We start from the raw sequence: 25,661 nt of genomic DNA on the forward strand, positions 1-25,661 counted from the left end.
GAGCAAGTCAAAAAGCAGCTAGGAGATAAACCAAATGAGGCCATTGAGCTTATCAAATTTCTAAATTCCAAGAACAGTAAAGAATTGGAATAATTAGAAATTGAAGACAGGACTGAAACAATTTTGGAAGTCAGGAAAGTGCTAACTAAAAGGAATCTGATGAGACGGCTTGAAGAGAAAGGTGAAAATATGAACATAGGTATACAAAGATTCTTTGCAAAGCTGGAGTCTCTCTACAATAAAGGACTTCCAAACCTGTTAGTGATTAACGACAAGCTCAACACGTGTCAGATTACAATGAGAAGATTATGAACAAGGAAAGAGATAGTTCAAAGGTTACATCCAAAAGACTTACCATGATAGGAAAGACGTTCCTAGAAGCATTGTCCTATGATCTCGACATTCAGTATGCAATTCCGAACTTGTTCATCACCTGACCGACATTTGCTAAGTATACTGAAGTCGACAAAGTGTACAGGAAGTTGATGAAGATGAATATCCCAAGTGAACAACACTGGGATAAACTTTATGAGTTACTAGAGTGGAAGGTAATTTCATTGGCACAACTCAGCGTTACAACACATATAGGATTTTAGCACCAGACAGCCAGCTATTCCCTCATTTCAGTGCCACCACTTCAGAAATTTCAATTCCCCTAATTTCATTATATTAATCTAGCATAATTCAGTCCTATTACTTTAACATACATCTCGTCATCTTGACAAGATATTTTTGTTAATTAGTTATAAATACTTCAATTGTTGAAGTAATAGAGGTTGGTTTTCATACAAAGAAACACTATTGTATATTTTTCTGAAGCATCAACAGATTTTCCAGGTAATACAGAAGCTTTTTCACAAGATTCATGAGTCAAGTTGTTGGTGAAGTACATATATCTGTTTTATGTGCTTATACTTCTTTGTTTATAGCACATATTTGTTTTCAAATATGAATTATTCAATAGATAAATAAAGGGCATAATTTGTTTAAATCTACACTCTGCACCTAGCTACAAATAATTTCTATGTTTTCTTCTGATCTTTAAATATAGAAGTCAGGTAACAATGCTCTATATTTAAAGTGAACTTTAAATATGTTCTTCCTTCTCCATTTCAAAGACCTTAAAGAATCCAGTCAGTTTGGCTACCCTACCCTGTGAGATCTATCTGTAGACACTGCAATCAATCTGCATTTTATGTAACAGACTCCATAGCCCAATGGTAATTTAACTATCAACCAACCATTCAAATAAAATTCAAACCCCAAACTTCATAACTAGCCTAATATTCAATCCAACAAAGTTAACTCTTACACAGAGAGCCCTCTCTGAAGCTGGCAGGGCTAGATCCCAGCTTCCAAAGTTGGTTTGTGGTTACCTTGGTGATTTTCTTCTGCAACCTCAGAAAATTACTCAGTGCTAACATGAGGCACTTTATGGGTGAAGTTTTAACAATCCCATCAGTTGGAGTAATACAGTGAACAAGGTATTGATTGGACTCGACATGTTGGTAGATATGGAACATGAAATGTAGGTTATCAAGAAGAATCTAAAGGCAACACATGACAAGAAAATAGTTATACAGATCAACATAAGGTATTCAATGAGTTTCAGGTTGGGGTACATGTATACTTACACATCAATCCCAAGAAGAGGTCCCTGAGGATTGGATCATGTTCCAAGATGGCAACTCAGTATTGCAGGCCCTTCAAGATCCTTAAGAGGATTGGACCAGTGGCCTACAGACTTGCACTGCCTCCGACAGTGAAAGTCCACGATGTTTTCCATGTGTCATTGCTTAAGAAGTATGTACAAGAGGATAATCATGTGATTTATTGGTCTGTATTGTAGGTGGAACCTAAAGGATAATTCCAGCCAGAACCTCAGTGCATTTTGCAACGAAAGATGCTCATGCTATGAAATAGAGCAATCAAGCAATTTAAAGTGTAGTGGAAGCATTTTGGGCCTGATGAAACTACATGGGAGATGGCTGATCAAATGCAGGCTCTGTATCCTTCATTTTTTTCCGATTGAGGCAAAGGATTTTTGGTATATGTATATATTTATGTATGGTTGTTATTGTAAATACTACAATGGGTTGTGCTATAAAGCTCCAATAAGTGGTATGGTTGTCATGTTGTCATACTTGTTATGTTGGTTTTTCTTTTCAACAGGATGTTTATTATAAATACTGCATCGAGCTAAGTTATAAACCTTCATGGGCAATATGTTTTGGTTTTCAATAGTCTTGCTGGTCATAAGTGTCATAGAACACTAAGGACGATGTTCCCCTAAGGGGGAGGGGTCTCTAACAACCCCGGGTTAAAATTTCATGTAATAAAGTTAATAAAGGGAAAATAAGACCAAGGCCATGGGACACGTATTCCAAGCTGAATGTTGGGAAAAAACATAGTGATGGGGATCACTTATGATTAATTTGTGGCTATGGAAATTGGCAAAGCAAAGTGGCATTAATTGACATTTATTTATGAAAATAAAGGACAATAGGAGAAAATGAAGGTGAAAGGTCACAAATTTGCGTGAGGAGGAAATTAAAGGAAAAATAGAGGAAAATGAATAAAATAGAGGCCTCAATGATAAAAAGGCTTCTGAGGATTAGTTCACAGCTTTGGATGGTTTATCCTTTTTTTATTTTTAGCTTGGATCTCTCTTCTATTCTGTCTCTCACACTACTGCACACTTAGAGTTTTCTTGGAGCACTCTTGGAGAATTTTGGCATACTTTGGATTTGGAGAAAGAAGGCAAAGGAAAGTGGGGAAGTGCAAGGGGATACCTGGATCAACAACTACATCCAGATTGCTTTGTAGGTAACAAGTTGCATGTATGATCTCCTTGTTGATTTATGGATGCATGGTATATGCATGTGAGTATTTGGTTATGATCTGTCATTAGCATGTTGGATTTCTTGGATTGACAATGGTTTTAGCCTTTCCTTGCTATTTCCCGGATAGCCATAGTGTTGTGGATTTTTCCACTTGATTTTTTTCTTATTGGTGCTCATAATTCCTTATGGATGTGGATTGGAACAAATGCGCTAGAGCCCTGTAACAACTTGGGTTGAGTTACTAGTCTTGGAGCCTAGGTTGGACAAACGTTATGGAGCCCTTGGTGGGTTGAATTAATAGTCATGGAGCTGGGTTGGAAAAATGCTCTGGAGCCCTAGAAGGTTGTGAGTTGAGTTACTAATTCTTGGAGCCCTTAATAGCTTGGGTAGATACTGACCTAGATGGTGTTAGTGATGTCTGGCTGTGAGGTGGAATCACTAGTAGAGGGTTGAGGTGGTTTGGCCTCCAGAAGACCTGGTTTAGTTTGGTTTGGTTTATTCCTTGAGATACAACATTCACACTTGGAATATGGCATGGGGGTGATTGGCTAAAAGAGAGATTTGGTTGAGCCCAATCTATGGCCGGGTGGTATGTGGAAGTCCCTTACTTGGTTGGATTTTGCATATGTTAATAAGAGATATTTTCCTATTTTATTTTATGATTACTTGTACTTGAGATTATGTGGCTTTGATGGTTGTTCTATCATGGTTTATATGTTATCCATTTTCTGGTTACATGCTGGTTATATGATGTATATTGTATATGGATCTTGATATATTTTGATTGGTTGATGAATGGTTAATGAATGCATGAACTAACATATGTTATTGCAACTATTATGAGAGGACAATAGACCTTCTTGGTGATTCTAAGATAAGTTTCAGAGTCCTATGTTCAAATATGTATTCATGACCTGTAGATTACATGTTCACCATGTGTTTTATGAAATGATTGTCATGGTTATGCCTAGATAGGTCAAGTCATTGATTAAGTTTTGTATTCCTAGATTTTTCTTGATGTAATTTATCATTCTGGAAAGTCTCACTAAGTTTTGTGTAGTGGTATGGAGGATGACCTGGAATTTAGGCTCAGAATTTGGGATTGCACCCTCTAAATTGGAGAAATTAGGTTGCAACCACATGGATTCAGTGTTGTGCATGTGGTTGGAGTCTCCCAACCATATGGAGGCCTTACTATGGGTGTGGTTGTGGGCCGAGGGCTAAGAAAAACAGGTTGAGCTTAGGGTTTTACCACCTAGAGTGGTTTTTCAACCATCAAGTGACTTGGAGCCCCTATGGGATGTGTTGAGTTGTCAATTTGTTGTCATTAATCAAACCTACTCCTTAAGTGGATTTAGGAGTTAGAGCCAAGTCATAGTAGCTCCTCCTCTCATGTTTACCCTTACCACTTTGTGAAACTGGGTAAATGTGGGAGGGATGGTTACATTAAAAAAGAGTCAAACTAGGTAAAATCAGAGCTTCCGTCCTCTTATCCAAGTCTGCATTTTCAACCTACTATTTTTGACCCTACAACAACTATATAAACCCTAGAAATTTTCACGTGTGAGAGAAATGGCCACAAAATTTAGATTTCAATTTCTTCTTGAGATGCTCCCTTGTTATAGGTCTTCACTCCTTCTTTCTTCTTGTTCTTTTCTTCAGATCAAAATTCTTATGATTGTAGATGGAAGGTGTTTCAAATGAGTTCAAAGATGCTTCTATATATACACATTTGAGGAGGTCATATAACCTCTTCTAGGCTAACTTGTCACTGGCAGGGCCGACTTGTGCTTGGAGGCTTATTTTGAATTTCTAGACTCAAAATGATATCTTTTACATGTTACAACTTGCCCAATAGGTTCTTATACAAATGATAAATATTATTTTTATTCAAGAAAAATATTCTTATGACATGAGAAAACCTAGAAGCATGAAATGCATGCTTGACCTAGATGACCATACAAATAGAGCATGAAACCCATGCTTTAAAAATAATATTTTTCTTTATTCTTTTGTTTGTAACATAAGATATACATAATGACATGAGTACAATGACAATTATGAAGAGCGAAACTAGTTACATTTTCCAACACCAACGAGTTATTACACTAAGGTATATAGTCAAATATTCCTCCCAGATTGACACCTTAAGCATGATTAATTAAGTTATGCTGAATAATAACCCCCTTTTATGAGAACTATAAAAAAACAATGGAACTAAAAACAAGCTATGTGAAACTACTCTCGAAGATGAATATGCAAAGAGAATACCATAATATCCCATAAAAACTCCTTAAAACACCTCTGACACCCCTAATGACATAATCCTGCTCCTGTGACCTAGCCATAATGTACCATGAGAATCCATCCTGGTTGTATTATGGATAGAATGGTGGAAAAAATTAAACGTAAGTTCCTACCTAAATATTATTAGTTAAATCTTTTTAAACATTTAAAAAATCATTCACAAAATTCTATGTCAATCAAAGAATACATTGACTAGTTTTACAAATTGAGCATTAGAGCTAGTCATAGTGAGGAAGATGCTAAAGGGTGGCCATATACATTAACGGTATGAGATATGAGATCCAATATGAGATTGGAATCTTTTCCTTAAGAATAGTTGAAGCTTCATACCATGTTACCCTAAAGATAGAAGCAAAGATTACTAAGAATAAGTCCTATAAGGGGGAAAGGACAACAAAGAGTAAGAGGGAAAGTCCAATATTCTAGGGAAGAAGGAGGAAGTTCTAACAACCAATCACAAAGAGGAGGTGATTCTAGGAGGAGATATTTTTCCAAAGGCAAAGGTCGAGGTAGAGACCATCAACCCAAATGTTATGGATGTTGAAAATTAGGGCTCATGTCCTAGGAATGTCCTAAAAATGCACCAACAAACTAGAGAGGTGACCATGCCATAGAAGCAAAAGAGGAGAATGTAAATCCAACTACAAATGAAGAATTTCCTAAAGCAAAGGAGTCTTTTCCGATGAAAAGAGTTTTGATCAAGTCTGAGAAGGATGTTAAAGAACCATCTGAGAGGAAGAGTATGTTCAAGGCTATGTAAATATAAAGGTAAGTGTTGGGAAGTTGTAATTGATAGTGGTAGAAAAAACATTTTAGTTTCCACTAAAATGGTAGAAAAACTATATTTGAAAAATACAACACACCCTAATCCTTACAAGGTATCATGGTCGCAAAAATTCCATCAAATTCTAATTAATGAACAATACAAAGCAAAATTTCATGTTGGGAGATATAAATATGAGATTATATGTGATGTGACGCATATGGATGTTTTCCATGTTTTTTTGGGAAGGCCATGGAAATATGATAAGGAAGCTATCTATGATAGTAGAAGAAACCCATATACTCTTGAGAAGTATAGTCAGAAACATATATTGCTTCCTTTTACCGATGAATAAGCCAAAGATGAAGCTAGTTGAAGTGAATTGTTGATGAGTGGGAAATAACTATTGCAAGAGGTTAAGAAAAAGGAGGTACATTTTTCTTTGATATGGAAGCATCAAGTAATCATTACAAGCACAAGTCTCTATTATTTACCTGAAGAAAATAGAAATATGTTGGATGAGTTTGCTGATATAATTTTTTATGAATTACCAAATAGTTTGCCTCCTATTAGAATTATCAACCATTACGTAGACTTAGTGCCAGGATCAAGTCTTAAAATAAAGCAACATATAGGATGACTCCATAGGAAAATCAGGAAGTAAAGAGGAAATTTTAGGAGCTATTGCACGAAGGTATTATCAAAGAAATTTTGAGTCCCTAAGCTATGCCGACAATGCTCAATTCAAAGAAGGATGGTAGATGGTCGATGTGCACTGATTCAATCCATCAACAAGCTCACAATCAAGTTTAGATTTCCACTTACTTGCATCGATCATCGATGATTTAATTTGTTATCTAAGTGGTGCTAAATTCTTCTCCAAAATTGATATGTAAAGTTGATACCACCATATTATAATTAGAGAATGGGATGAATGGAAGACAACCTAAAAAAAACCATTGGACTATAAAAATGGTTAGTGATGCATTTTGGTCTCACTAATTCCCCTAGTAATTTTATGAGGCTAATGAATGAAGTATTAAAGGAATTCACTGGATTTTTTATTATTGTGTATCTAGATGATATTTTGTGTATAGTTAGACAAAGGAAGAACACTTAAGGTATCTCAAGTTAGTTTTGAGCACCCTATAATATGAGAAATTATTGATAAATCTAAAGAAATGTAGCTTCATGAAGAAATAATTGGTCATTTAGGCTTTGTAATTTCTGAAGATGGATTAGGACAAAGTGAAGGTAAGTATTATTCAACCTATTCTAATCAATATTTTTGAGGTAAGAAGCTTCCATGTTCTTGCAAGCTTCTACAATAATTTTATTAAGAACTTTAGTAGTATTTGTGCTCCCATTGTAGAAATTATTAAGGAAACTAAACAATCTTTTAGATGGACTGTAGCAATTGATAGAAATTTTAAATTGCTAAAGCAAAGGATCACTAAGAACTAGTTTTAACCGTACTAGATTTTCGTGAATCTTTTTAGGTTGAAACAGATGAGTTGTTATTGGAGCTATTTTGATTCAATAAGGAAATCCAATTGCTTACTTTAGTGAATATATGAATGAAGCAAAGAAAAAATATTCTTCTTATGAATTTATTTTTTTATGCTATTGTTCAAGCTTTGAAAAAGTGGAGGAATTACCTCAGGCTAGAAGAATTTATTTTATTTACTAATAATAATTCTCTATAGTTCATAAGCAACCAACCAATGTTGGATCAGAGACATACCAAATGGGAAGAATTTCTGCAGAGCTTTACTTTTCTGATTAAACATACTAGTGGGTCTTCAAATAAAGTAGATGGTGCTTTGAGTAGAATTAAATTAATTCTATAAAATATTTAAATCAATATCTTGGGATTTGATGCACTCAAGGAAATGTAAAAGAATGATGCAAGCTTCAAAGAAACATATGCAACTTGTGAAAACTCAATTAGCATGAATATAAATCAATGGTCAACTATATGATTCAAGAAGGCTTGTTGTTCAAGGACAATAAGCTTTGCATACCTATATGTTCCTTTAGGGACGACTTAATAAAGTAGAAACACAATGGAGGATTAGTAGGACACTTTGGAGCCGATAAAACCATTATCGTATAAACTTCCAATTTTTTTGGCCAGGTATGTAAGTTGATATAAAATGTTTTGTGGAAAGATGCAAAGTATGTCAAAAAGAAAAAGGGAGAAGCCAAAATGCAAGACTGTACCTGCCATTGCCAATCTCTAGTAAGCTTTGGGAATCTGTTAACATGGATTTGGTTTTTGATTACCTCGAACACAGAGAGAGATAATGCTTCTATTTTTGTTTTTATGGATAAGTTCTCTAATATGGCACATTTTATTTCCTGTACAAGAACTATTGATGCAACTAGTGTTGCAAATCTATTTTTTAAAGAAATTGTAAGATTGCATGGGTAGCCTAAAAGAATTGTATCAAATAGGGAAACAAGATTTGTAGGCCAATTTTGGAAAACCTTGTGGAAGAAATGGTAACTAATTTGAACATTAGTTCAACCTACCACTCAGAAATAGATGGGAAAACAAAGGTGGTGAATAGAATTTTAGGAAATTTTTTGTGGAGTATTGTGAATGAACATCTCAAACAACGAGATTAGATACTTGATCAAGCTAAGTTTTCTTATAATGAATCACTTAATATAAGTACAAGGACGAATCCATTCCAAATATAGCATGGAATGAACCCTAGGGGAGTGTATGAACTAAGAAATTTGGGAAAGTAGGAGCTCGAGAGTGTAGAAGGTGAAGATTTTGCAGTGAGCATGCAAGAGTTGTAGGAAAGAGTCAAGCAACAATTGCACGAGAAAAACGTCAAGTAAAACAAAGAATAAACATGAAAAGAAGATAACTAGACTTTGAAGTTGGTGACTTGGTAATGGAATATCTGATAAAGGAGAGGTTTCCTGTAGAGACATACAATAAACTTAAGCTCAAGAAAATTGGTCCATGTAAAATTTTGAGAAAATTTTCTTCCAATGCTTATGAATTGGAACTTCCTAAGGACATTTGAATATCACCAATTTTCAATGTATCAAACCTGTACCCCTTCAATGGCTCATAAAATATTATAGAAGATGCACTTGTAAGTGATGAATATCAAAATAAAAAGTGGAAAAAACATCTTCCCAAAGAAACTAAAAAAGAAGTTGAAGAAATATTGGGTCAGAGAGTAATTAAGAAAACCAGAGGTAAAGAGTATATTCAATATCTAGTTAAATGGAAACAACAACTAGTAGAAGATGCTACATGGATGACAATAATAGATATTACCAAGTATGACACAAGTGTTGACAAGATGATGAACAACTCTTTTCTTCCATACGAGTATGATGTAGGAGCATGTACAAACCAAGATCATTTTTGACTTCTTGGGTCAAAACTCATTTACTAAGGGAGTTGGTTCCCTAATTTATTTACCAAGGGAAATTAGGTTCCCTAAGCCATTTAAATTGTAATATTTTTAGTCATAGTCTATAAGGAATCGATGTGGTTAAAAGGGATGCTATCAAATTCCTACATAATGGGGAAATCTATCCATTTTAGTGAAATTGTTAGAAGTTAGCTTTGGAGTTTATTGAATATTGTTTCAGGAGAGATTTTATTCTATGCAATAAAATGTATGAGAAAGATATTTCTTGGAGAGAGAGAAACAAAGAAGAGAGAGGTGCAGGAAGAAAGAGAAAAAGTAGGAGATCACACTTAAGAAGCATAGTGAGGAGAGAGACCCGAAACAAAGCTGGGCTGAGCTTAGAACTTATAATTCATTGCTAATAAATATAAGATATGTGGTGTGTTTCCATATGCTTGAATGAATTTATCCTAGTTGAATGCAGATCGAGTTGTAGTATAGGATGTTTATTTTTGTAAGTTAACCAGGTGAGAATAGGGTGGCAAGGTTCGAGTCTTAGAATACAACACTTAGATAAATTTCACTTTTCCAACATTCCGTGAGTTGACAATGATGGAAGCCTTTCCCATTATATTTTTCTTGTCTATCGACCACCAAGATGTTGGAAGTAGAAAAGAGTTTATCTAGTAAAAAAATTACCCAACCAATCCAGAAAACATCGAGTGGTCCCATGTACCAACAATCCCAAAAAACAATCTATTCCATAAAAATTGTAGCCCCTGTCTACTACCACTAGTTTAAAAAGAAATTGCAAAGGTTATGAAGCACCAACAAGCATTGGGTGGTTCTGTTAGTTAACAAACTTGAAATATGGAATCTTTCAAAAGAACTACAGTTCTTGTTTACTACCACTAGATTGATGTTAAAGTGCCAAAGATTGCAAGCACCGACAAATATTGGGCAGTCCTTTCAGCTATCAGAGCTGTCAGACATGTCATTTTATGAAAATTGTGATCTCTATTTACCACTATGAATCTAACAAGAAAGTGTCACCAGTTGCAGAGAGTTTGACAATTTAATTCCATTTGGCTTTGGGCCTTGGTCATAGTGTTGATCATATAGCATGTTTCACTTAGCACCTAGGAGTTAACAAATTTGGGAATAGTGAGACTAATCAACATCATATTGTGACTCTCATTTTTTTGTATGAACACTTGAACTGATATCAATGAAAGATTGCAACCTGTTTCATTAAGAAACTATGTATTTGTCAATCCAATGATGAGAGATCTCTTTGTGAAGTGTTAGTTGATGTATTGGATTGATTTTCTTTTTAATACTTTCTTGTATGTTTTCATTTGAAGTTAAACCTAGCTATCTACGAAATAATAAGTATCATCTAAGAGTAAAAACATGATTTGCTTCATAAACAAGTACATGAACATTTAAGAATATCTCTTAAATGAAAGACTATATTTTATGCCTAGCAAAGAATTTCTCTAATTTACCATTTAGTGAATAAGGTCTCTGTAGTATTCTTAGTCGGCTAGAGATGATAAATGTAGATTTAAAGGAAAATATAGAATAGTTCCTTTAGATAGAAAAGATAGAGTAGTTACTTTAGATAGAGAAGATAAACTTAGAGTTAAAGGAAAAACTAGAGTAGTTATTTCATATAAAAACAATGTTTCAAATATTGATTTACTGATAGGAAAACCCACAAGAAGAGGATGAGTCAAGAGGATGCTAGTGACAAATCCAAGACTTATGTAAGATAACTCAAGGAAAAAAAGACTCACAACAAGTGAATGAAAAAGATTAAAGTATTTTTAGTTAGTCCCCTAATGGAAATAACATTAATAGGTGGATAAAATCACCAAATGTAACTAGAAGTGGATTACAATCCAGTTAAGGACCCAAAAACCCTAAAGACAGAGTACAACTTGTTCGGAGGCAGAAATATGGAAGAAGTTTAAGGTGAAACATATGTAAACGGGGAAGGTGAGGCACGTACAAATGAAGAAGAGGAGGTAAACTTTAGTTTCTCGATTGTGGATCCTACCACAATAGTACACATGAAGAATATTGTGTTGGAAAATGTAACTAGGTTTGGTCTTCATTTAATGTATTTGAGTCATCTTGTAATGTACTTGTTGAAAGAATAAAGAAAACAATTATTATTATTGTTGTGACTTATTAAAGAATGGGTTTCATGCTTGGGTCACCATGTTTTAGGTCAAAGTCCCCATTGAGGACTTCTAGGAGCTATTCTGAGTCAATAGAGTCGTTGTACTTTTAAAGAGACCCTTCTTGGGTTTTTGAATCATGTAAAAAGGTTAATTATTGAGTCAAATGTAATTTATGTATCCTCCACATCAAGTCGACTTAGAAGAGATCAAGTCAGCGTAAGGACATCAATCCGACCTCCCTTGAAGCCTATAAATAGAAGCAAGTTGAATTCATTTGGAGCACTTCATCTCAGGCAAGTTCAATATCTCTAAGGAAGTTGGGAAGTGCGAATTACGAAGCTGGGAAGCTGGGAAGCCAAAGGAAGTGTGAGTTCGGTGGAGTCTAAGGAGAAGAATAAAAATGAAAATTTGGTGCCTCTCTCTCTCTCTCTATTTCGTGTCCTATATTTGGAGATCGAAGTCTTCCAAGTTTTGTTGATGTCGGAAGCTGCGACATAGTCGAAGTTGGTGGAAGCGAGGTCGAAGATCTGGGAGGCTGACTTGGTGTGGAGGGAAGGTTTTGTCTTTGTCTAGGGTGAGGAGTTCCAAAGAATACTATTGAAAGGAATAGAATTTTGACTGGGTTTTCCCCTTCAGGGGGGTTTTTCCCTGGCATAGTACCTACATCTGGTGTCCATTGTTTTATGTTCTTTCGCTTTGGTAATTTCTTGATTAACTAAAAGAAAAGATATAAAGAATCGTAATAAAAAATCAAGAACATCACAAGTAGTTATCAAGGATAAGAAAATAATTCCGCCTTTTCTATTTTCTAACATATTGCTCCATTAGTTTTACCCCATTTTCATGGTATGATTAATGAACATACCAATGCCTTTGTTTTTTAGTTTGACCATATTATGTCATAGATATGACTATCAAATGATGCACACAATCTCAGATTGTTTCCTGCCATTTTCAAGGACTCAACCCTGTGCTAGTTTATGAGGTTGGAAACTCATAACCAAATAATCATTTAATCATAATCATTTAATAATAATCAAAGGAGGAAACTCATAACAAAATAAAAAATGACGTTGTAGTAAAGAAAACTTCTTGAAAATTTAGATCTTCCCCATTCATCCAATTTACCTCCCTATACATAAAGGTTAAGATTTGAAAAGAAAATTGTTCACCCTAAATTTGACTTAATCATAGAATTGAAAAATGTTTGCATCAAACATCCCTTATTACAAGCCATTAAAGATACTTGAATCTATGACAAGACTATTAAGGAACTTTGCTTAAAAAAAACTAGAAGGAAGAAAATAGAGCTCATGCTTCTAGGTCCATTTCCTTTTTTTCTTCCATTTCTTCAAGCCTAGGCACTTTGTTTTATAATTTCTAACTTTTATTGTGTAGAGCACCTTTAGAAATTTATTTTATTTTAATTTATTTATTTTTTGAAGAAAAAACTTGTAATTTTATTAAAGAAACAAAATCACATTTTGCATGTTCTTAACACACACATAGGATATATTCTTGCACTCAAAACCTGCACATGATAATCAAACTAGAATTACAATTACCGAGATAAAGTGAGCTTCTCTTTTTTACCTTTTCTCTTTTGAACTTTTTTCCAACCCCCAGAGTTTGGGTTGGCAATAACTATAGCCATTTCTTATCCTCTAGACTATGAGGCCACTTCTTTATTTGAGTTTGAACTCTTATATGCATGTGTTCATTTTTTTCCTACCACTACTTGACTGCCACATGATTCCTCATGCTGATTTTCTAGAGCCTGGATCCTGCGAACCCACTGCCTTTCTTGGCTTGTATTTTAGATTAATTTCACTTCTTTTCATCCTCCTCCACTTGGGAAACTTGTTGATTTATTTATTCCTCAGTTTGATGATTCACATCCATTTCTTTGTCTTCATCATCTGTAATATGTAGATTTGGAAACTGCTACCCTTGGACTTTTGGGATCTTTTCTTTGTCCTTTTTTTCTTCTTCTTGTGGACAGGTATTCTACAAGTGTCTTATTTGGAGACAAATATGACACCTGAAAGCCATATTTTCAAAATCTAACAATTGGTTCCAATTAAAATCTTTATGAAACAGAGGATGTGATCTAGTAGACCTTTACTAAGGTCTATTTCCATGCATATCTTGGCAAAGGTAAAAATACCTTTTCCCATTTTTTCTTGATATATCTTCAGAACCTCCCCAGTGTGTTTGCAATACCTTCTAAAACTTGGTGATGCCATAAATAAACTAAATAAATTAAATTTGAAACCTAATTTATTTTTCATTTATGATTACATGCCAAAAAAACTTTGGGAAATGGAACATCAAATTATGCTATGTGTATTCATTGTGTTATTTTTGTCTTGGAGTGCGGAAAATGGCCTTGAAGCCTGAGCTAATGGAATTTATATCTCCATAAAACTTATGCATTATCTTTTATTATAAAGCCCACAAATCCCCATGACCATCTATTACTTTTCATAAACAAATTAAATAAAAAATTTAGGCCCTAAATCAACCTTATAGGGATTATGCACCATGAACTAAGCCTTGTGTTAGGAGAAAGCCATGAATAAGGATTAGAACCACCACACATGACCTAAATAGGATATCTTTGGACTTTTATTGAAAATATGAGTGTTGTTAGGATTTATTACACACTATAGACCAATCTTAAGGCCATAGCTATTTCCAAGGGATGGAAATAGGTGACTAAGGCCATTATTGAAGCTTCTTATGAGGAATCAAATAACAACACATGACTTCTATAAGGGATATTTGTCATTTAACTAAGATTATTAGTAATGTTAGGATTTATGCATCACAAAAAGATACTAGGGGTTTGAAAATGGTCAAGGGATGAAATTAAGAGATGTAGGCACTAAATGACGATTCTTCGGTTGATGGCTATGAGTGAGAGCTCAAACCAACACACATGAAATTTATGAGAAATATTTGGCCTTTCACTAGGAATATGAGTGTCATTAATCGTTATTTTGCACATGCATGGGTCTTAGGGAATTAGTAATGGTTGAGGGATGAAAAGAAATGACTTAGGACTTAGATAAGGCTTCTCTATCTCAACGACCATGAACACAACCTACAACCACCAAACATGACATATGTAGGGGATATTTTGACTTTGACTTGGAATATATGTATAGATAATATATATTAAGCACCATATATCGATATCTAGGCATTGACAATGGTCATGGGGTGAAAGTAAGGGTTTGGGCCCTAAATGATGCTTCATTGTCTTGAAACCATGAACAAAGTTAAGAAATACTTCTCATGACCTATTTATGGGATCTTTGGGACATCATAATAGGAATAAATCTACTATTAGATGTTTTTATGCATCAAATATGGGTCTAAAGGCCTAATAATGGTATAAGAATGAAAAAAAGTGACTTAGGCCTTCAATGCAACCATTTAGGCTTGAGGGAAATGAATGAGATATCTAAACACCACACATGACCTCTATGTCTAATCTTTGAACTTTGACTAGTAATAAGAGCACCATTATTTGGCATTGTGCACCATAGATGAGTCTTTGGACCTTGAAAATGTCCAAGGATGAAGAAAGTTAGCTAGGCCCTAAAGGATGCTTCTGAAGCACAACAACCTTAGAATGGGCCTACCACCACCACCACACATAACCTTTGGAGGGGATATTTAGACTATAATAGGGAATATGAGTGTTGATAGGATGTACCATGCATAATGAACCAATTTTAGAGTCTTCAAAATTGTTAGGGTTGAAAATATGTGACTTAGGACTTGAATGAGAATTATGGGTTTGAGGGCCATGGATGAGGAATCAAACCATCACAATGACCTTTGTAGGGTATATTTGATTAAGAATAGGAATGCTTTTATGAGGTATTGCACACCACAAATCAATTTTATGGCCTTCAAAATTGTCAATAATATTGGGATGAAATCATGGATATTAGCCATGAATGATACAAGGCCTCAAACCTCCTCATATGAACTTTAAAAAGGATGTTTATCCTACTGCTAGGAATTTGAACACCATTAGGTGATTTTACATGCCACACATGTATCTTAGGGCCTTAACAATGGTCCAGAGATGAAATAAATGACTAAGGATATAATGAAGGGGCTTGGTACTTGAATGATGCTTCTGAAGCTCAATGCCCATGAAAAAAACATCAAACCACCAAACACTACCTTTGTATATGATGCTTTGAGGTTAACTAGGAATATAATGTTAGGAGGTTAACTACTTATAGTTTTCTCATATAAGTAACATAATTTAACTTTAATTTTCAAACTTGACAAAAGGATTACCCGCCTCTTAGTGCGGTAAAAATACGTTCTGATACTAACCAGTTTTCTCTCCTCTCAAGAAAGTAGTTGGTGATTCTGTCACAGTTTTTCCTTCATGGTATATACTTCGATCACCTTTGAGTTTGATTTCACGCAGCGCATTTGTTTGGTTTCACCAATTTTTCAGTGGATAAGTTTTATGCGAAGTTTGTCGAGTTGGCAAATAGAAATCCAATAAACAATAAATCTCTCGATGGAGAGGAATCCCTTGAACATTTTTTTGGTATGCGCATTTATTATTTTTAAATAATTAATTTTTTTGGTTAATTAAAATTTAATAGATATTTTAAAAAATTTGAATTTAAATTGTTTAATTTATTTATACATTTAAAAATGTATTTTAAAGAATAAAAAATCTGAATTTTGGTGAATTTCTTTGAAACAATTATTTTGTAATATTGATTTTTAACCAAGTAAACTTTGTATAAATGTTTTTAATTATTTCAATTGTAATTTGTGATTTTAATTGTGATTTGTTACATAGAAGAAAAAAGCAGAGTCTAAATGGATTCGTGACAAGTATCCTCACAAAATACCTGTAAGATCACAAAATTAACTTTTCACTAAATTATTTTGGTGGATTATTGTTTAAAGAGAAAAATGCAATTAATTTTTTTTTTATTATCTTGTTTCATCCTTATATTATATAATAAAAAAATTAAATCTAACCACGTGACAATGTGAAGTAAGAAGTACTTATCCTGCTAAAACAACGATATCCAGAATTATTTAACTTATTCAAGATTGTACATGGTTAAAATTTATTATCAGAAGGCAATTGTGTTAAGTCTCTCTTATGTTCTCAATGTTGTTTGTAAAGCAAAATCTTTCGAAGGTCTGTTACCATGATGAAATATCAGTTGAGGTAGATATACATTTAGTTATTTAAAATATTGGTTTAGAATTAAATTTAAATGGTTTATGATATTGGATTTTCAGATATCTAGCTCCAACGGATCTCACTGTTGGGCAATTCGTATATGTGGTGCGAAAGAGAATAAATCTGAATTCAAAAAAGGTTCTCTTTATTTTTGTGAACAATATGTTGCCTTCCACTAGTAATTGCAAACAAATTGATTTCTATTTTATTATTTTATGACATTGTTTATTTTCAAAATAAATTACTTTGTTCAGTCCACATCTCGGCTCAGACATGGAGTTTATCATATGATTTTTATGATTTTTTTCCAACCTGTTAGTTGCTAATGACTCTTATTGTGTATTTATTTGTATGCAACGGCTGTAATGTCAAGTCTGTATGAGGAGTACAAGGATGTAGTTGCTAATGACTCTTATTGTGTATTTATTTGTATGCAACGCTGTAATGTCAAGTCTGTATGAGGAGTACAAGGATGAAGATGAATTTCTTTATTTTGTATACAATGGTGAAAATATATTTGGACAATGTAATGAGGCTACTTTTGAGCTTCAAAGAGTCATATGTTTTATCTAGATTTCAATAAATGAGAGTGGGATATTTATATGTTATCCAATTTCTAGTTGTAGTTGTATGTACATGGTTGGAAAGTGTTTTAATATTTCTTTAAAATACCTTTGGTCCTGATTTTTACAAACAGGTGTATTACATGGTTATGGGCATATCAATATTCTGGTTATGTTAACAACAACCCATAGCTTAGTACACTAATTGATTAATAACACCTTTCTATCCAAATTTCATGATTACAATGGAGTTATGCATAATGCTATTCAACATTCCTTATGATTTAGGAGAATCTATAGAAAGATTCAAGAGCATGATATACAATCTGTGAGAAAATAATTTGTTAATTTTATTTAAGGGATATGTTGATTATATGATGTAGTTTTTCTTAAAAAATTTTAGATATATACATTACAACAAATATGAAGTGTCAAGAAAAAAACAATAAGTATTTTAAAACCTTGTAATCAACCCTTTTATATTTTATTGACCCATTATTTGTGTTGAATGGATTAATGAATATATAATGAAAATATGAAATCTACACTATGAGGATTGATTTTTTCTTAGTTCTCTTGATTCATTAGTTATTGTGTTATGTTTATGCATGCAATATATGAAATATGAAAAATAGGAAACATACATAAATACAATCACTCACAACCATAGAAACACAAGATATGACTTGGGAAGCCTTTATAGTAGGAATCTTAGCTAGAAGGTGATGTTGCCTTGCTCTCTATTTCTATGAATAGAAATGGATGCAAGTCCCTAAGCAAGAATAATATGACCCACACAAATGCAATAGTCTTGGGCTCTGAAACTCCACAAGGAAATTCATCCTCCTCCAAGCGAAATTCCTAGAAATTCTCAAGGAAAATCTCCCTGACAATCTTTTCCTCCAAGAAACTCTACTTATGCTACTGCGTCCTTCTGAAAATTCGTCCTATCTATTGCAGAGATGAAATGGCTCAAAAAATGCAGGAAAAAGAAATATCCAATTAGCTCCAAATTTTCTCTTTGAGGGTGACAATATAAGTTCAGCGAAAGAGAGTTGGGATTCTCCACTTGGAAATCACTGTGCTAAGCAGCACTGGTTGACTTAGTTCAACAACTTAAGAAAACCTCCAATTCAGAAATGAAATGCAAAAATCAGAATGACCAAAATGAGCCTCTAACATTCTTTTTATTTTTTCTTTTACTTCCTCATACCATGGTTCCATTTCTCCCATAACATGGTTGGATCCTTCCCATGGTTCGATTTCCATGCTTGGTAATCTCCACAACTTAAATTTAAATTTTATTCTTTTCCTAAGTCCCAACCATTGCCTTTTATACAAAATTTATTAATTATCTCCACAACTTATTTCTCCTAATTTTGTTTATCTATCTCTCTCTCTCTCTCTCTCTATATATATATATATCACCAAAATTGCCAAATTGGGAATTTCCCTGTCAAAATTTTTAATTGGGGACATGACAGTCCTCCCTTCCCAAATGTTGCTTGTCCTCAAGCAACTGTTGTTGGACATTAGATAAAACAACTCTCCCTATGTGTTTCATGACATGTGCTTAACCACCTCTTGCGGATCTGTTAACTCTGACGATGCGACTGTTTACTAACACCCGTGGGTTTTGGTGTAATGGCAATCATGATTCCAAAAAATGGTATTAGAGCCAAAGATCTCGAGTTCAAATCACACCCAGATCACGCTTGGGGGGAGATTGTTGGACATTGGATAAAACAATGCTCCCCATTTGTTACATGGAATGTGCTTAATCGCCTCTCATGGATTCATTAACTCTGACGATGCGTTCGTTTACTAACACACATGGGTTTTTGTGTAATGGAAATCGTGATTCCAACAATTGTAGTGTTGGATGTTGCAAAATTTGTTCTCCCTCCTAAGTGGCATCTTCTTCAAGCAAATCCTTCCAATTGACAAGGAATTATCTAATGGTCCTACTCCTCAACTTCCTTTCCCTCTCTTTTAAAATGGCCTCTGGTGTCGAGATGAAAGGCCCCTCAACATCCAATGGTGGTAACTCAGTGGCAACGGTCACTCGTTGTCCCAAAGCCTTTTTCAGGTAAGAGACATTGAATACATTATGCACCCTACTTCTTGGTGGAAGCTCCAACTCATAAGCTACCTCCCCCACTCATCGTATCACCCTATATGGCCCATAAAAACGAGGTTGAAGCTTCTCATCTCCCTTCTGTTTCAATATGGATTACTTGTATGGCTGCAATCTCAAGAAAACCAAATCTCCAACCTCAAAATGTGGCTATACTTTTCCCTTGTTTGCATATAACTTCTGCTAGTCATATGCCATCTGCAATTTATCCTTGAGTACTCTAAGGATATCTTGGCTCTCCTATATCTAATATTTAGCGCCTAGAGCTCTGCTATCTCCAAAAAACATATCAGCAAAAGCAGTGCATCATAACCATAAAAAGCATGAAATGTTGTCATACCTATGGACATTTGGTATGTGGTGTTGTAGCAATACTTCCCAAGGGGAAACCACTTCACCCATGCTCTCTGTAGTCAAGTCACATAATTGCATAGATATCCCTGCAACCATTTATTCACTATCCCCGTCTGCCCATATATCTAAGGGTGATAGCTAGTGCTGGGAATTAGCTCCGTGCCCATAAGGAAAAATAACTCCTACCAAAATCCACCCATAAATATGGTATCCCTTTCGTGACAATTGCCTTAGGCAACCCATGCAGCCTAAACGCCTCTCTAAAAAATAACTCAACCACTTGTGAGGCTGAGTATCGAGTTGGAATGGCAATCTCTCCCCTGTACTATTGGCAATCTTATGATAAAATCCAACGATATTCTCTCACACTTCCTCTCAGGAATAGGAAGAGGATGTAGCAATCCAGCCGGGTATGTGTGCTTTTCCTTGTTCGTCTGGTATGTATCACACTCCCTAACATGATTCAAAGCATCCTCCTTAAGACCCACATATATGCAATCTCTCCTTAAGACCCACATATATGCAATCTCTCCCATGTACTATTGGCAATCCTATGATAAAATCCATCGATATTCTCTCCCACTTCCTCTAAGGAATAGGAAGAGGATGTAGCAATCCAGCTGGGTATGCATGATTTGCCTTGTTCCTCTGGTATGTATCACACTCCCTAACATGCTTCAAAGTATCCTCCTTAAGACCCACATATATGCAATCTCTCCCCTGTACTATTGGAAATCCTATGATAAAATCCATCGGGTATGCGTGCTTTGCCTTGTTCCTATGGTATGTATCACACTCCCTAACATGCTTCAAAGCATCCTCCTTAAGACCCACATATATGCAATCTCTCCTTAAGACCCACATATATGCAATATTTCCTCTGTACTATTGGCAAGAAAATGATAAAATCCATTGATATTCTCTCCCACTTCCTCTCAAGAATAGGAAGAGGATGTAGCAATCCAGCCAAGTATGCATGCTTTGCCTTGTTCCTATGGTATGTATCACACTCCCTAACATGCTTCAAAGCATCCTCCTTAAGACCCCGCCAAGTGACCCACTCCCTAATGGCCCTATAAGTCTTGTATAATCTTTGATTCCCTAACAAAGGTGATTCATGAACCTGTGAACCTGGTACTAAATAAATTCTATCTTTGTAGTAGATAACATCATCCATCACTTGGTACTGGTCATCCCCATGAGTACCAACCAATATCTCACATGACTACTGATCCTTGGGGTACTCCACTAAAAGTTGCGCCTTCCAATCCTGTGTGATATCCATGAAAGAAAGTGTCGCAGGCCTCCATGATAATGCATCAACTACAATGTTCTTCTTTCCCTTGACATATTCAATCTAAAAATCATATGCTTGGATCTTACTGAACCACTTATGTTGTATCTCCTGTAGGTTCTTCCGCACAAAGAAAAATTGAAGATTGTTGTGATCAGTCTTAACCTTGAACCTATTCCCCACTAAGTATTGTCGAAACTTAGCCAATTCATGCATGAATGCTACCATCTCTTTATCATATATGGGATACAACCTCTCATGTGGATGAAGATTTCGACTCTCAAAGGCTATGGGGTGACCTCCCTGCGACAAAACTGCTCCAATGCCTTCTCCCGATGCATCACACTCCCAAACAAATGGGAGTGAAAAATCAGGAAGGGCCAAGACAAGACAACTACTCATCACCCTCTTGAGGTGCTCAAAAGCCTCCTGCACCACATCAGTCCACTCAAAAGCCCCTTTCTTCGTCAACTCAGTGAGGGGTGCTGCTAGCTAGGAAAACCACTTCACAAACCTCCTGCAATAAGTAAAGATGCCCACAAATCCTCTCAACTCTGTCACATACTTGGGGATAGGCCAATCCAAGATGGCCCTAATCTTCTCCTAATGCACTCGTACTCCATCCTCCCTTATCACATGCCCGTGATACAACATCTTCGTCAATATGAAATTGCACTTGGACATTTTCGCATACAGTTGCTGCTCCTCTAGTATACCTAAGACCTTCCCCAAGTGTTGGAGGTGCTCCTCCCAAGTCTTATTGTATATCAAGATGTCATTAAAGAATATCAAACCATATCGTCACAATTGCTTGTAGAACACATGGTTCATACAAGGCTGAAACATGGTTGGTGCATTGGTTAGCCTAAAGGGAATCACCAAGAACTCAAAGTGTCTGTAGTGGAAACGAGAGAAGGTCTTGGGAATTTCATGCTCCCTCACCCAGATTTGATGGTACCTTGAACACAAATCTATCTTGGAGAAGTACTTGGCTCCTCTAAGCTCATCCATCAACTCATCAATGCGTGGAATAGGATACATGTTCTTTAATGTCTTCTTGTTGAGGGATCTGTAGTCTATGCACATGCGAAGGGTCCCATCCTTCTTCTTCACCAACACTAATAAAGAAGCAAAAGGACTCGAGTGAGGCCTAATATGCCACAATCTCAACAAATCCTCTATAGCTCTCTCAATCTCATCCCGGTACGCATTGGGATGCCTATAGGGAGTGGTGATGACTGTGTACACCCTCTTCTCTAGCTCAATGGTGTGCTCGAATCCTCTATCTGGTGGCCTACGTGGTGGAATCTCCCCAAATACTACCCGATGACTCTCTTAAAGAGCCAATATGTTTGGATGTGTCTGCTGCTTCTGCCCCCTGTCTCTAGGATATTCAACTCTACAATCCACTATATGTCACCATGCCTCAAGTCAACCTCCATCATATGTGCAAACACTATTTGAGGTGGATATGAATGCATACCCATCAACACTAAGAGCTTCCCATCCAAACCTCTGAACTCCATCTCCAATTTCCTCCAATTAGTGGTGACATGCCCAAGATAATACAACCACTGAACTCCCATCACCACATTGGTGTCCGGAACGTCCACCACAAAGAAATTGTCTATCATTGAATAATTCCCCATGGTCACTGTCATTCTAGGAACATACCAGGTACATTGCATAGTCATATATGATGGCACTAGTACTAAAAATCCCTCGAAATCCTTTGTCTAAATGCCTCTACGCTCCACTAACTATGCATTAATAGAATTGTGGGTTGCCCCACTGTCCACCAACATGGATACATGTTGTCCATGTACTATGCCTCTAATACTCAGTGTCAAATACTTTAGAAATCCCCGAAGTGAAGCAAAAACTCCACCAGTGGGAAAGAAATCTCCTCTAATAGGTGGGGGCAGTGGGCAACCTCCTCCCGAGATCTGAGGTCCACCCTCACCTGTTTCTAACGCCTGGTCTACCTCCTCCTCCTCTAGCTCACTGTCTCAAAATACCTCTATGTAGTGGGACTTACCCTTGGTACACCAATTCCCTTGTGCTCATGACTCCTGACAAGTAAAGCATAACTTCCTCCATCAGAGGTCCCTCTTAGTCTCATCATCTAGTTGTCCCTTCCATGTCCACTCCTTTTGTGAATGTCTAGTGTCTTTTCCCTTATGAGGGAAAGAGGGTTTAGTAGGTGTTGGAACCATTGTCTTTGGAACAACATCTAGCATGTCTCGTGCTTGGCTAATGGAATCCTGTAATGATACTGCCCTATAAGCTCGCACCCAACCTCATAGAGGCTTGACCAAACCCTCGATAAACAACATGATCCATCACGCCTCATATATATTTGAAACCATTACTGTGAGCCTCTAAAACTCTGCTATGTAAGCCTTTATGCTTCTTGTCTACTTCAGGTTAACTAACTCCCTAAAGTACAAATCTTCATTCTTCCTATCAAATCTCTCCACCAACCTGCAAGTGAAATCAATATAGGATGTGATGGACGCATGCCCAAGTGTAACTAATCCACGATACCACCACTCCTCTGCATCACCCTCCAAATATAATGTAGAAAACCTAATGGCATCTATCTCCCGCATAATATTTAGATTAAGGTAAGTGTCTATTTTTTTAACCCATGACCTTGTAAAACTCGTGGATGACCCATCAAACCATAGAAATGTCACCTTCCCTGCTAGCTTCTGATTATCCCAATTTTGATTATGTTGTCCTCCTCTAAAAGTCCCTACTATGGGCTGATACTTCTCCTTCAGATGGCAATAGTTTGCAAAAGTAAGTATCCCCTTGAATCTAAGATCTAATGCCTCATACTCATCAATGCCATTCATGAATGATCTGATCACCTTGGTGAATGCATCAACTGCTCTATCTCGCTCTAGTTCCTTAGTGAAGTGAGGCATAATTGGTCTAGGAGTCTGTCCATATGTGTGATTTGTACGTGGAGGCACATGGATCCCTTCTCCTATTCTATAACCTCCTTCTCCTTTAGTGTTTCCTCCTCCAACACCATAAGGTTTTTCGTGCACATTCTACATTTGTAGTGCTAACATCTGCCTCATCATCTCCATCATTTGTTGATTTTCTCAGGCTAACTCCTCTAGTAGTGGGTCACACCCACCCTATCTGGGCTACTCATCACCATTGTCCCCCATGTAGTCTCTAGAGTTTTTAAACTTTTTGATGGTGCTGGACCTGAAAACATGTCAGGGGATCTCCTCGATAAGAAGTCCCAATTAGACCTCAGACCGTTTGGTGTAGGAGTCCCCGCAGTGGGTCGTATAGCAATGCCTTGATTGTGATTTCACAAAGAGGCAAGTAAGATAACTTTGTTGGTAGAAAGGGTGTGACTGCTGCAGTAAGTCAAGGAAGGTGCATGAGAGGTTCGAACACATGGGGGTTGAGATGAGTGTGCCCCTTGGCAACCTGTAATAGTACTTGGATGGGAAGGGAACACACGAGCGAAGATACATCACAAGCTGGAAAGCAAGTTAGCTGGCAATCCAAAGTGATGGTTAAACCAATCAACACATTTCAGAAAGATTCATACATGCTCATACAAAACAGTCCATACATGTGTGCATAAGAAAGAAAATACATATGCCATTTAGAGTAAACAAGATAGATGGAATACAATACAACATATGCATGAAACATGTTGGATCTTATTATATAAATAGGTGTAACTTCTAGTCATACAATACATCCATGTAAACCTACTAGCCCCAATAGTGGAACGTTACAGTGACATCTACCTGCTCCTCCAAAGAGATGAACTAGCTCCGTGCAGTGGAGAAGAAAAGGCGTGTTACAATACTGTCCAAGCTCTCTCCAAGATAGTCTTATCAGAAGATTGGCTTACCAAAAGCCTTTACAATGAGTTATGAGGGGCTATTTATAGCAAAGGGTGGGGTTACCCTTGGCATTCCCCCTTGTGACAGTTCATCTACCCTCATGACTCTTCATCTACTCTATGACTGTTACATCCAACTATCGACACTCAACTTACACTTGACAAGATATCTCATTACAATGCACATGTACTCATGTGAGACAACATGGCTTGAGCAAGCCATGCAAGACATCACTGACACATGGTCCATTGTGATGAGACCAAATCTTTGATATGCTTGTGATGGAAAAGGTGGTGAGTTGATGCCAGGCTTGGTCATCCATGATGGTGTGCATGCACCCCATGGTGACATCTTGCTGAAGCGAACTCTTGCCTCCATTGCAACCGGTGCATTGCTTCGGCTCCTTCATCCAACTCGTCTGCTAACATGTGCATGGTCTTCTTGGGTGCAACTGAACCCGCAACACACTAATGCATAATGTCCGTGCTAGGCTTTAGGGTGTGCTGGTCTTCATGCGCATCAACTTGCCAAAGTACATGTTCAGCTCTAGTTGGACTTGCTTCTTGTCTTCACCTTGGTGAGTGTGTTGAATGGGTTGTATCGCATGCAGACCATTTCCTTTTCTCCAAAATTTATTAAATATCTCCACAACTTATTTATCCTATATATATATATACATATATAGATATAGATATCTCCAAA

The sequence above is a fragment of the Pinus tabuliformis genome, chromosome 5_1 (genome assembly GCF_031772625.1).
Source record: "Pinus tabuliformis cultivar Carrire ecotype Pingquan chromosome 5_1, CPIR1, whole genome shotgun sequence".
NCBI classification, from domain to species: Eukaryota; Viridiplantae; Streptophyta; class Pinopsida; order Pinales; family Pinaceae; genus Pinus; species Pinus tabuliformis.